Source organism: Bidens hawaiensis, unplaced genomic scaffold, assembly GCF_021521415.1.
Source record: "Bidens hawaiensis isolate Kalapana, Puna unplaced genomic scaffold, B.hawaiensis_p1.1 tig00001685_1, whole genome shotgun sequence".
NCBI classification, from domain to species: Eukaryota; Viridiplantae; Streptophyta; class Magnoliopsida; order Asterales; family Asteraceae; genus Bidens; species Bidens hawaiensis.
In genome coordinates this window covers 3,640,476-3,653,990 of record NW_027491095.1, presented here as the reverse complement: position 1 = coordinate 3,653,990, position 13,515 = coordinate 3,640,476, and the positions used below count along the sequence as shown (strand labels likewise).

The following is a 13,515-nucleotide window of genomic DNA, read 5'->3' as shown; positions in this document are numbered from 1 at the left end:
ACATAACCATCAAACCATGTCTTATAAAACATTCGTAGTCAATTAAAACAAAACATAGTCTTTAAAACATCACAACATTTCTCCGAGATGCCAGTATCTTCGATTCCATGCCATGTGTTTTCAGTCACGCGAGCTGCCTCAACCTATTTGCCTGCGTGCATACTAAAATTCAGCTACGCTGAGTGAGTTCTAGTTAATCACATAACTTACTTTTCATACACATATACGTGCCAGAAGGTACGCATTACATACATATCATGTTCAGCATTCGTCCATACACGTTCATATCTAACCATACATTATAAAGGGCGTTTCACCCTACACACCTCGGATATTGTTAGGGTCCGGTACCCTCTATCCTCAGATATTATTAGGGTCCGGTACCCTTCATCCTCGGATATTATTAGGGTCCGGTACCCTCCATCCTCGGATATTATTAGGGTCCGGTCACCCTTCATCCTCGGATATTATTAGGGTCCGGTACCCTTTCTTCCATAGCTTCATACTGTACCTGCTCTTAAATACTTTTCCTGACAATACGTGCAATCTCCGAAGAGCGTTCATGTACCATTAACATATCATACTTACATTATGCATACATCATATATATTCATGCTTGCATCTTATCTTGACAATACGTGCAAGCTCCGAAGAGCGTTCATGTACCATTAACATATCGTACGTACATTATGCATACATCATTTAGATTCATACTTGCATCTTATCTTACAACATACATGGCAATCACATCTTTAGCTACCACCTGACGGTACATGCAATATCCGAAGATCGTTCACGCACTGTCAAGCAATCATCATACATAAATCATACAAGGCATACACTTACCACTTAAGGTAAGTGTGTATTAACTATCACATCGAGTATGCACACAACCCCGAAAACATATCAAGGAAGTGGGGCTAGAAACTCACCTCAAGTCGGTTACGTTCACCGTTAATAGTTATTCCTTTCTTCAGTTGGGCACGGCTAACTGTATAATAATTTACATGCATCAATTAACTATTGCTACTCATATCGTACATCTATCTTTATATAACCCACAACGAACGGGGTTCCGGGGGCAGCGCCCCTAGCAGCGGGGTTCTAGGGGCGGCAGCCCTTAGCAGGGTCCAAGGGGCAGATCCCCTGGCTGGGGTCGAGCTGCCAGGTCAGTTTGGAAAAATTTTATTTCTATTAACTGTCGTATCACATTTTCCATTAGAATTTTGAATCATTATAAATTTGCTAACTTAAAGAGTTCAAGGGCTTCTTTGTAATTTAAATCATCATTTTCTAAGTTCAGGGACCAATCTGTCATTCTTTCAAAGTCTAGTTCGTTAATATACTCTTTAACGAATTGGGGTTCGTTCGTTACTTCTTTCTTCCTTAACGAATTGGCTAATTCGTTACTTCATAACGAATTGGCCGTTTTAGCGAACTGATCCATTTTCGTCTGGTCTGTCTAACGAATTGTACTCTTTGGCGAACTAAACCCTCATAACGAACCATTCCTCATAACAAATTAACCTTATAGCGAACTGGTCAACATACGAATTGGACTTAGCGAACTGAAGCTAGTTCGTCAGTCTTTCCTTAACGAATTAACTAGCGAATTACTTCTAATTCGTTAGTCACCCCTTAGCGAACTAGGGCTAGGTCAGGGAATGTCAGAACATTCCCTGACATTCCTCTTAACGTCGTACCACTTTCTGGCGCCGCCATTGCCGGAAAATCGTCGGAAAACCGCGAACACGTCGGAAAAACGAGTTTTAACTCGTTTTCACCGTTTTTTGTCCCGTTTGATCCAGATCTAAGCTAGGGTGACCCCTAAGCTCATCATAGGTTCGGTGTATACCCGATTCCACCCGGATCTCGTGATTTAAACGGTTTAACGGTGTCGGCTCGTCGATTCGTGATTATATTTAACGGGTCTAAGCTCATACAATATCATACTATCATACCTTGGATCGGGATCGGTTCTTCTTCTATGATTCGGCTAGAGAGAGACTAGAGAGAGAGAGAGCTTAAGTGTGTGTTTTGGTGGTGTATGAAATATGTGTGAAATGAGTAATAAATGGGTAATTAAGGTTTTATATAATTATGGATCATGGGCTTAAGCCTATGGTCCTTTCCTCTTTCTTTCATAACCCAAGTCCATAACCCATATCCATTTAACCCAACACTAGCCCAACTCCTAATAACCCATACTTTCATTTATTAACCGTAACCCGAAAAACTGGATGTTACAAAACGTCGAAACTCGAATATAAAAACGTGTGATAACGGGATAATTTTAAATTTTAAAAAAAGTTTCGGTCATAAACCAACCATAAAAATATAAAAGCAAAGTTTAAGAAAGTTTTTATCAAAAAATAAAACATGTAAATCCGACATTTGCCAACGTTTAAGGTTTGTTAAATACACCTAATTTTTTAAAGTAAAAAAACAAAGAATAATAAATTGAATCGTACAAATGTAAGGGGGAAGAAATCCCCATTTTAATATATAATTATAAATAATATTGATCAAACTAGATATTCTAATGGTAATGTATCATTAAAATCAACTCAATAGTTCAAATCGAATTAAAATTTTCATGTTTGATAGTTTTAGATCGAAATAGTCTTGGTTCGGTTTGATTTTAGAGATCGATCATGTAAAATCTCTAGAGTATATGTCGTGATTGCTCTTAGGCCATATGTAGTGGGCGAGATTATGGGGTGAATTCTGGCGATTTGGGGCGCTGACACCACCCCCTAGGCGAATTGTAGGAGGTCGTGGAGGTTTTCTCGCCCGTGATGTCTGTGTGGTTGTGTGTGTGTATATTATTATTTTACATTTATGCGTGATATATATATATATATATATATATATATATATATATATATATATATATATATATATATATATATATATGGGATAGTTCATGGGAGAAATCATTTTAATACGAGAAGTGCGAGAAATGAATTATAACCATTGATTATGATTGATCTATGGACTATATTGAATATGGCATTGTTGTAATTATTGGTTCTTGATTTTAATGTTTTTTAATAAGAAAGGGTAGTGTTGTAATTGTATTTCCAAATCAATTATTGAAATCGCTCATTAATTCTCGCATTCATAACTTCAGATTCTCCCTTTCCTAATATGAGATAATGGAAGTCATTCTTTACAAAATAGTGCATTATTTACTTTTTTGTGTACGTTCTTTACTTTTTTATATATATTTTATGCACGTACATTCTTTTTTACATCTTAAAATTGGTATCTCAAAATTTATAATGTATTTTCTTTCCTACGTTTATTATTTAAAATCAATATATACATCCTACACAGAATGTTTACGTCCTACACAACAAAATTACACACGATATATTTACACAACATTTAACCCTACACATCATATTTACATCTCGCACAACATATTTGTGCACTATATATTCACATAACATTCATTCCTACACTTTCTACACATATATTTAGATCATACACAACATTTGTAAAGTTGTGTAGGATTATATATAGTTTATATATATGTTGTGCATGATGTAAATATGTTGTGTAGGCAATGTAGGGTTGAATGTAGTGTATATACATTGTGTATGATGTAAATATATGGTTCGATAATTTTCTGACATTTAAAAAGTTAATTTACACGTTTGATCAAAACTTCTACATAGCAATAAAAATGTGAATAAATCACAAAACTTTAAATTGATATGATTTGCTCACCAAAATTGGATGAACATGGGATGATCGATCTTTTTTTAATGGGATATTAGATTAATGGTTCATTTGAACATTACATGTATTTTGTAGGTGTAATTACAAATTGCCTACACACGTTATTAGTTTCGTGTAAGTTTCAAATTGTTTACACGGGTTAGTTTCATTTATGTTCAATAACACGTAACTAATATTCACCTACAAATAACTCATATTTCCCTACACAAAGTGTTAGATCATTTGATTTGTACCTACACATCATCGGATGGTAAAAATAAACATATTTTATTCTTAAAAATATTTGATAGATTTGTTGTGGATAAAGAGATAATAATGAATACTTAATTATATATAAAAAGAAATTAAAAAACAATTAACGTGATTCAGAGAACCAAACATTAAAGACTTCTAATGTGCTTTTAAATTAGATTAACGAGTAATTAAATTCAATAAAAGAATAAACCAAAACTTCCAAGAAGTTGATAGTTACCAAATTAAGATAATTTAAATCTTTACCATTACGCCCTTGGATTTATTTAAATGAAAAAACAAAAGAAAAAAATTTGATTGGTTGAAAGGACTTCTCACACTTCTTGCAATAAAATGACTTCTTTCATGAACTTAAACTTATGTATATATATATATGAGGCTATAAATCATTACACCCAAAAAACAAAAACCTAACATTTACTGACTGGACACCACACGATACAAAACGCTCTATTTGGTAGCACATCCACTACAAATAGCATTAATATCTCTAAGCCTTACTACTATTGGTGTAAAATTATATTTATTAAAATAAAGAAGTGGATATTACAGTACTAAATTTCTGGCCTTTAGCTAAGGGAATAGGATGGTATATTGTGCGTAAATAAATAAAGGTACGATGGAGGTCATGTCAAAGTCAATTAAAGCTGTTTGACTTGTCAGTTGACGAAGTAAAATCTTGTTTCTGTGAGAAGAAAATGGGGAGTCTCTGGTTATCCACGCCGACACGTCAGCAACACTACAGCAGTCACGCCCCCTCTTTTCCACTCCAACACTACTGTGGGACCCACACGTTCGGTGCCTATTAGAGCATTCTCATCCCGTTTCCTATCTCTATATCCATATATATTATATAATTACACTAAAAAACACAACATTTTTCTCTCTTGTTCAATTAAATAATATTTTTTATACCTTTTTCATTACAGTTTTCTTTCTTCATCCTATAATTTACAAAAAAATCACTATATTTTCCCCAAATTTACAAAAATCACTAACTTTTCTCTCTCCACCCTATAATTTACACTCACAACCACTTACAACCCCACCCTATAATTTACAAACCCTCCTCACATAATTTTAGGGGATGAATTGGGAATGCTCTTACCCAGTAAATAATACCATACCATGTTTCCAACACACTTTTATTAAATGCCATTAAGCAAGATGATTCCAGAGAAAACTCATTATGATAAAACATATAGCTCACGCATGACAATTTGTTACGAACAAGACTTTAGCCGATGACTTTATTAGAGAAAGTCACTAGGATACCAATAAAACGATAAACAGATATTTACTTCATAGAATCAACTTTTAAACCAAAAAAAAAACAATAAATTTAAACAAATATAAATGCTACAGAAAGCATAAAGAATAAGGGTCTCCCGTCTCTGTGAGGTACACATTGCCACAGACCCTTTGTCTAAACTGAAACTCTTTAAACTATTGACGTTAACAAGCTCTTAGACTTAGGCTGAGGAGTGTGGGGCGCTAACCGGGGCGCTAGAGCCCCTCCGCTCGCGCCTCGGGGCGCTAACCCCACACCACCGGGGCGCGAGCCGGGGCGCGAGCGCGGAAATCCAGGCAGGCGTGAGCCTGGTAGCGGGAGAAGAGAGAGAAAATGGACGTTGGGAATGGAGAAATAGCCGTTGGGACACGGTTAAATTAAAAAAAATATATATTTTTTACCTAAATAATACCCCATTTCATCTATAAAATACCCCATTTCACCCATATCAATCACCACAACTTCAAAATAAAACCCAAAATCAACCCATCTTCCCAACTTTTTTTTTAAAAATAATGTCGTCGTACTCGTCTGATTCCGACTCCTCCGAAGAGGATGATTTGCTTCTTCATGTAGGGGGAGTTTTGACCGCAACCGTGGTCGATCTCTTGCAAAATCAAGCCCATCAACCTCGACTCCCGAGGGTTAGAGCACCACCTCGTGATCGTGATCGATCGGGTGCTAACGATACTTTGATTAGGCATTATTTTAGCCCTCAACCGGTATATGAGGAGTCGGATTTTCGAACTCGTTTCCGAATGAGCAGACAATTGTTCATGCGTATAGCAAGTGATTTAGAGGCACGGTATCCCTTTTTTCAACAAAGGGAGGATGCTAGGGGTCTCCCCGGTTTTACCCCTCTTCAAAAATGCACGGCTGCTATCCGTCAATTAGCGTACGGCATCTCGTCGGACGCTTTGGATGAGTATTTACAGATGTCGAAAATGGTTGCACGTGAATCCCTTCATTTTTTATAGCCAAGGTAAAAAACATTAATTTTACTTTTTATTAAATATTTATTACATTTTGTAATATATATTATATGTTTATAGATTATTTTATATACGTAGGAGTCATATCGACTTACGCTCGGAGATATCTGCGTAAACCTACAATGTATGACATCCAACGCATATATGAGGTGCACGCAGAAAAACATGGTTTTCCTGGGATGCTAGGTAGCATCGATTGTACGCATGTTGGATGGGCTATGTGTCCAACGGCCTGGCGAGGTCAGTTCCACCGTGGTGATCATGAAGGGCCGACCCTTATACTTGAGGCGGCGGTGTCACAGGATCTTTGGTTTTGGCATGCTTTTTTTGGTGTTGCTTGGTCAAATAACGACCTTAATGTTATCGATCAGTCACATTTGATCAACGACCTTATCGACGGGGTTGAACCACCTCAATTTTTTGTTGCAAATGGAGAACTCTTCAAGTACAGGTACTATCTGGTCGATGGTATTTACAACGAATGGGCTTTGTTAGTTCAAGCTTTTACAGATCCAATCGCCGACAAACGGAAGCATTTTACGAAGAAGCAAGAGTCTGCTAGAAAAGATATTGAAAGAGCTTTTGGAGCTATAAAAAAACAATATTATGTTCTGGCGAACCCGATACGTTATTGGACTCGGGAGAGGATAACGGACGTCGTCTACACGTGTCTGATCCTACACAACATGACGTTAGAAGACGAGGGCAAAGCTATCTGCCAAAACTACCAAGGTGACATTCCGCCACAACCGTCCACAATCAGTGATCAACAAAGACTTCATAACATAGCAAATATCAAGAGCCGTGAGATACACGGGGATCTTCGACATGAGTTGGTTGAACATTTGTGGGCGAGGCGACCCGATGATCTTGTATTAGATTAGTGTTATTATTAAGTATTATTGTTTGTTTAATTTTTAGTATGTTTTTTTTTTGTAATTTGAATTTTAAAAAAAATGTGTGTTTTTTAATAATTTATAGGTTTTTTTAATAATACATTGTTTGAATATACTTATAAAAAAATTAAAAAAAAATTCGTTTGAGCCCCTGCTGGAGCCCCTCCACACCAGGGCCAGGGGCTCCAACACCCCCCTTATCCAGTTTCTCTCTCTGCCACACGTCATAATATTATTGGCTGGAGCCCCCACTAGAGCCTCCATTAGAGCCCCCCACACCCCTTAGCCTTATGCATTTGTAGCCACATGAAGCTTTGATTGAATTATGTCAAATCAAGTGGAAGATAACACTGTGGTCAAGGAACTTCAATCTAACTATAAGTCTATAAGTCAATTTTAATGCGTTTTTAAAAAAAACTTAATAATAACAAAAATAATAATAATAATAACAACAACTTTGTCAATCTTAACCCAATTCTTTTAGAAAAAATTCCAAAATTAACCAAGTGAAAAGAAAGAGATTTCAAATGACCATCCCTTTAGTAAAATTCTTAAAATGGTCTATGTCACCTTCTCATTCGACATTGAATCTCATCCTTGATGGATTTTGGAAGGGTCTTCTGCGTGAAGATGAAATTTGAGTATCATTTTTAGAATCACTCTTCTCACTTGGGTTATTTTAAAAAATTATCTCATATTTTTATCTTAGTATGTTACATGCGTTAAGGAAACACTAACTTGTTTTGGTTGTACAACAAACAAAACATAATAACATATTATGTTGCTTTAGACAAGTCATGCTCAACTATTAACATGGTTAGCTTAACACTGATTGAATTTGACAAAGAAATTTTTTTCAAAACACTTTGCTTTAACATGAAAGTTATTGATAAACGGGTTATATGACATGCCACATTTAATACGATCATACCGATATAAGAAATATATATAACACAAATGGCATGTTATGTTTAAAACAATTATCGACACAACTTAAAAGAAAGACTTTAAATGTTAGAATTAATTGGATCGAACATCACAAACAATACCGATAAACCAGTTAGTAGTTACTTGGTTACCAGATAAATCAGATAGTAGTTACTTGGTTACCAGATAAATCAGATAGTAGTTACTTGGTTACCATCACCAGTGACTAAGTTACTCTTGATGATTGACAAATCAACAATAACTCGGCTACAAAGCATCACCCCAAGTTGATACCTGACACGTACTTACAGTTCACAGTCCATATCATTCTTAATTAAAATATACGCAGACAATCCATATAATTGATGATAGTATTTGCAGACAATCATAGTTGCTATTGGTTGACCATTGTCTAACTAATTATCTCGTGACTTCACAGAAAATATAATATATCATTATTATTCCATTGTCATATTTGATTAACTTCAAGATTAAAAGAATCACTACTTTATATTATAAAAGTATTATTTGTTTGCTATGAAAGAATCAGGGCCGTCTCCGAGAATTTAAATACATCGGCCGAACCAAAATAAAAAGTCCCGTAGGCCTTAACAAAAAAATTTTACATGAATAAAACTTTTATCAACCGTTTTATTATAAGCAGAAATCATTATGAGAATTTAATTATCTCACAAACTATTGTAAATAACCTTATTTACAACACCAAAACACACACACACACACACACACACATATATATATATATATATATATGTATATATATATATATATATATAATATGTATAAAAAAGTTTGTGCCACCCGAAACTTATGTGTCCCGTCTGATGGTGTGGCTTACACACTCTCCGAGTCTCTCATCATCTAAAGAATCATTATTCTAACATGTTTGTTTCTAACACCAATTATTTTAAGTAATTATCAACTTAGGCTAAAGCTGTGCACAGTGGGCAAAATGTTTGGGCGAATTGTGGGCGACAGAGGCTACAACAAATTTGACAAGAAACAAATTTGAGCATATTACCATACCTTTTCTAGTGCGTGTTTCTCATGGTGTATTCACTATTCACAATGTGTGTCTTGGAGTGTAGTGTATATACTGTATAGTAGTGGACTCCACACACTTCCACCTCTCTCTTCTCCACCCTTTATATTCGGGCCAATTCCTAAAATAGTCCAATACAAGAGAGATTTTCTTAAAATAGTCCAAAAGTTGTTAAAATTATCAAAATAGTCCATAGAAACTTATCTCAAACGTGACATTGGTACTCGTGACGTGAGATTTGGTTAACCACTCACAGTGTAACACGTGTAAAGGTAACGAGAAAGTTACAACAATATCTCTGCGTCGATAGTTTTCTGGCCAAAATCATTTTCTGAAAAATCATGGTTTTCGAATTAAAGTTATCGGCCCTTTGAGTTTTCAAAAGCTATCGGTTTCCGTGTTTTTTTAAACTCATCGCCTCCGACGCATTTTAGGTGAATTTCATCTTTTTTTGCATAAAAGAAGAGTTGCCAGAAAAGATAGATTTTTATACAAAGTATTTAAATTCGACGGCTTTTAGATGAAAGTTATCTTTTTTTACATAAAAAAAATAGTTGTCAGAAAAAGATTAATTTTGATATGAAACTCATGTTTTTTTGTATTGGAATTGGAGTTGTCAGATTAGATGAGTTTTGATATGAAACTAATCCTTTTCGATGAGTTTTGATATGAAACTAATCTTCTTCGATGGTTTTAATATGAAACTTATCTTTTTCGTGAGAATTGGGCCCATGTTGTCAGATTCGATGAGTTTTATTTGAAAAATATTGTATCCGATGTTTTTGAATTTAAATCTATGGTCAGCGCTATGTTTTGTATATAAATCATCTATGTCGATAAGTTTTATGAGAAACTAGTTTGGATGACCCAGACTTATTTTATCGGCCGTCACAAACTCTCTAAGAAACCCGCACTGATCATCTTCAAGCAGGGTACGAAACTGAACGATGTAGGTTTGCTTCCCAACCCGTGACACTATGTTGCCATCATAAAACGAACCGACGAACCCAGAACCCATATCAACTACTTCAATCCTATCACCTCTCTTAAATTTCATTGTTTTACAAGAGATTTTTGTTGAAATGTTATAACAAGGTTAAAATACACATTATTCGGATTAATAAAACTTTAATGAAAATCAACGGAGGATATAAATTTCAGACGTAAATTATCGTTTTTTTTTAATTTTTTTGAAATTATTTGTAAATTAATCCGTTTTGTTTAAACTTTTTTGAAAATTTATCGATTTCGTTTAAACTTTTTTGAAAATCATCGGACAGGACTAACTTCACTGCAAAAGTATCTTTTTTTTGCAACTTTTTGGAAATTTCACGTAGAAGAAATTCACCTGAAATGCGTCGGAGGAGATGAATTTCAAAAAAACGTGAATTTCGTTTTTTCGGAAAACTCACGGTGCCGATAACTTTAATTCGAAAACCATGATTTTTCAGAAAATGATTTTGGCCAGAAACTATGGGCGCAGACAAATTTGGTTGTAACTATCACGCTACCTTTACACGTGTCATACTGTGAGTGGTTAACCAAAATCTCACGTCATGTCACACCCCGACTTAGGGCCTAGGCGTATGACCAATAGTTGGTACCTGTTTTGTAAATACATCAGAGTTGTGGTTTATTTTAGTGGAAGACTTTGGTTGAATAAAATATTATTTTATTTGAAAACTTCTCGGATAATAAATACCCAAGTGTTTGATTTATTAATCATGTTTAAATCTTGTTAAAATATTTTAATAATTTAAAATTGAGCCATCATTACCTTGCAAGTATCTAACTCCATGAATGTCTTGCTACCTGTACTAATATGTTTCCCTGAAATGTGGGGAAAATGCGTCAGCTAAATGCTGGTGAACACGTATGACTCTATAAAACATTTGAATGACAATATAATACAAATATAGTTTTCTCTACAAGCTCAGCAGAAGCATTTCTACTTCTGGTCTATGTACCACTGCCCTACACATACAATTGTTCCCGAGCCACGTAGCCCTTTCCGGGAGACTAGTTATGACCATTAGCCCGCGGCCACGTAGCCTTAGAATGATTAGGCTGAACGGTTATGTTTAGATCCAGACACTTGTGTATTCGGTCTGAGTTGACTTTATTTCCTACTTTGTATTATAAAGTTTTAGAGATTGCATGATCTCATGTAGACATTGATTGACTCGCTAAGACAAACACCCGTTCGTCTCATTGAGTATAATATGTTTTGACTGATTAAAAAGGTTAACGTGTTCACGTTATAAAAGGTTTGAACGTATTCACCAGTCATTGACTGTTCGGAATGATATGGTGATCTCGTTTGAAACCTTGACTTTGAATGATTGACTAATTGATTGATTGATGATTGACCTATTATAAAATAGGTTTATATAAATATCCGGATCGTCTCTTGATCCGGCTATAGACCTTTAGTCTGGTTTAAATAACTTTAAACTTGATTGATCATTTATTTGGATAGAATATTTAGACCCGTAGTCTTTCTGTTTATTTACCAAATCATAAGATGAGTTTCTTCTTCATGAAGAAACATCTATAATCTGTTTCTTCTTCAAGAAGAAACATTCATTGACTGCTATGCATGTAAAATCTTATGTTTCTTACACATGAAGAAACAATGTTTTAACGATATTTTTTGTATACGAATGCTATGTTTCTTAATCGTGAAGAAACTATATTTCCTTATGAATGTAAAACTGATGTTTCTTAGTTGTAAAGAAACACTATTATAATTCTTTGTATGTTTAAAGCTTATGTAAACATAATTATGATCAAGGTTTGGGCTATACCCCTGACTGTGGTTTAAGCCATATAATAATAATAAAATAATAACTTAGGTCAGAACCCTTACCTTACACGGATATTCGAAGTTATATACCTAAGTTTGTACGAGCAGAACTTCTACTCTATGTCGCGTACTGGTGCTTAGATTGTCAGAACTTTGGGGCTTGGCACGCAAAACGAGGCAACATATGGTGGCCGTTGTGATGTGCACGTACTTCGAGATAGAATGTCGGGTTATTTTCGGATGGCACGCACTTCGAGGTACCGTTGGTATGTGGCATGGATTACGAGGTAACGATTGTCGGGTCAGGGCACGGAAACCGAGGTAGAGAGAGTATTTTTAGAGAGAGAGTGAAAAATGTGTTTGAAATGAATGAGCCGTAGACCCCCTTTTATAGGCTGATTTTGGGCCCCATCGCGGTACGCGATGGGTCCTCTTCCTTGGTCGTCGCGTACCGCGACGCCGCCATTTCTGCATGGGCGCCACGTGTTGACACGTGGCCTGCCACGTGTCCTTCCCTGCTGCCACGTGTCACCAGAGGGTGACACGTGTCCCTGAGTTATCACGGACCATCGCGCTACGCGATGGCCGGTCCATAGACTCATCGCGTATCGCGATGGGTCCTTGGATACAAATTTTTATTTTTGGTCCCTTGTCTTTGATAAGTGCAAAGCGCAAAGTGCGCCATCAAAGCGCCACATTGCGCCCATCGCCCAACGCCCTTCGCCCGAACGCGTACGCGTGCGCGTCGGGTGCTTCGCACCCTCCGCTTGGACCACTAGGTGCATGCTAGGCATATAAGAATATTATTATGGAAAATCTTTTCCTTATAAAGAGCTTTCATTTCTTTACCACTTTCCATGTGGGATGGGTTTTAATTTCCTTATTTATATCCATGTGGAATGCTTCCACTTTCTTGCATCTTTTAATGTGGGATGGAATTTCCTTATTCCATATCCTTAACATAAGATAACTTTATTCATGGAATATTTTTATTTCCTTATAGAATGGTTTTATTTTCTTTATTTGAATTTTCTCATTACTTATTAGAGAATAATTTGATCCTTCAACTTTACTAAGTTGTCAAATTTGGACCACAATTTTGGGGATGTTACACGTCACGAGTACCAATGTCAGGTTGGAGATAAGTTTGTTTGGACTATTTTGGTAGTTTAACAACTTTTGGACTATTGTGGGAATCTCTCTCTTGTTGAACTATTTTGGGAATTGTTCCTTTATATTCTCACCCTCTACCCTGCAACACTCTTTGTTTCCTCTCTCCTCACTCCCACAAAATGGTGGGAAACTTTCCGGACAAAATTATTAACACCCACCACTTTCCGTCCTTGTTTAACTAGTAACATGGATGTTGTTAAAACCGTGTCCGTTCAGTCAACGGTCAAGTCCACAGAGCACTCACTCGCGAATGCGGCTCTAAACCAAGCAATAATTCTGAAATGTCACGGCAAATTATGAAGCAGTTGGCGTCCTCACACTTACTTCCAACTCTAGCTCATCAACCTTCAACAACCACCCCCGTGACA

At 36.0% G+C, this 13,515-nt stretch overlaps 1 long non-coding RNA gene across 1 annotated transcript; it reads right to left on the bottom strand.

Annotated features, from left to right (window-relative positions):
• Positions 1 to 5,106: 5,106 nt before the first annotated feature.
• On the bottom strand, positions 5,107 to 8,029 carry LOC143591669 (uncharacterized). Its single transcript, XR_013145739.1, has 3 exons — positions 7,458 to 8,029; positions 5,407 to 5,462; positions 5,107 to 5,299 (listed from the first exon to the last, which is right to left on the bottom strand). It is a non-coding gene; the product is annotated as an uncharacterized LOC143591669 (long non-coding RNA).
• Between the last annotated feature and the right edge of the window lie 5,486 nt (positions 8,030 to 13,515).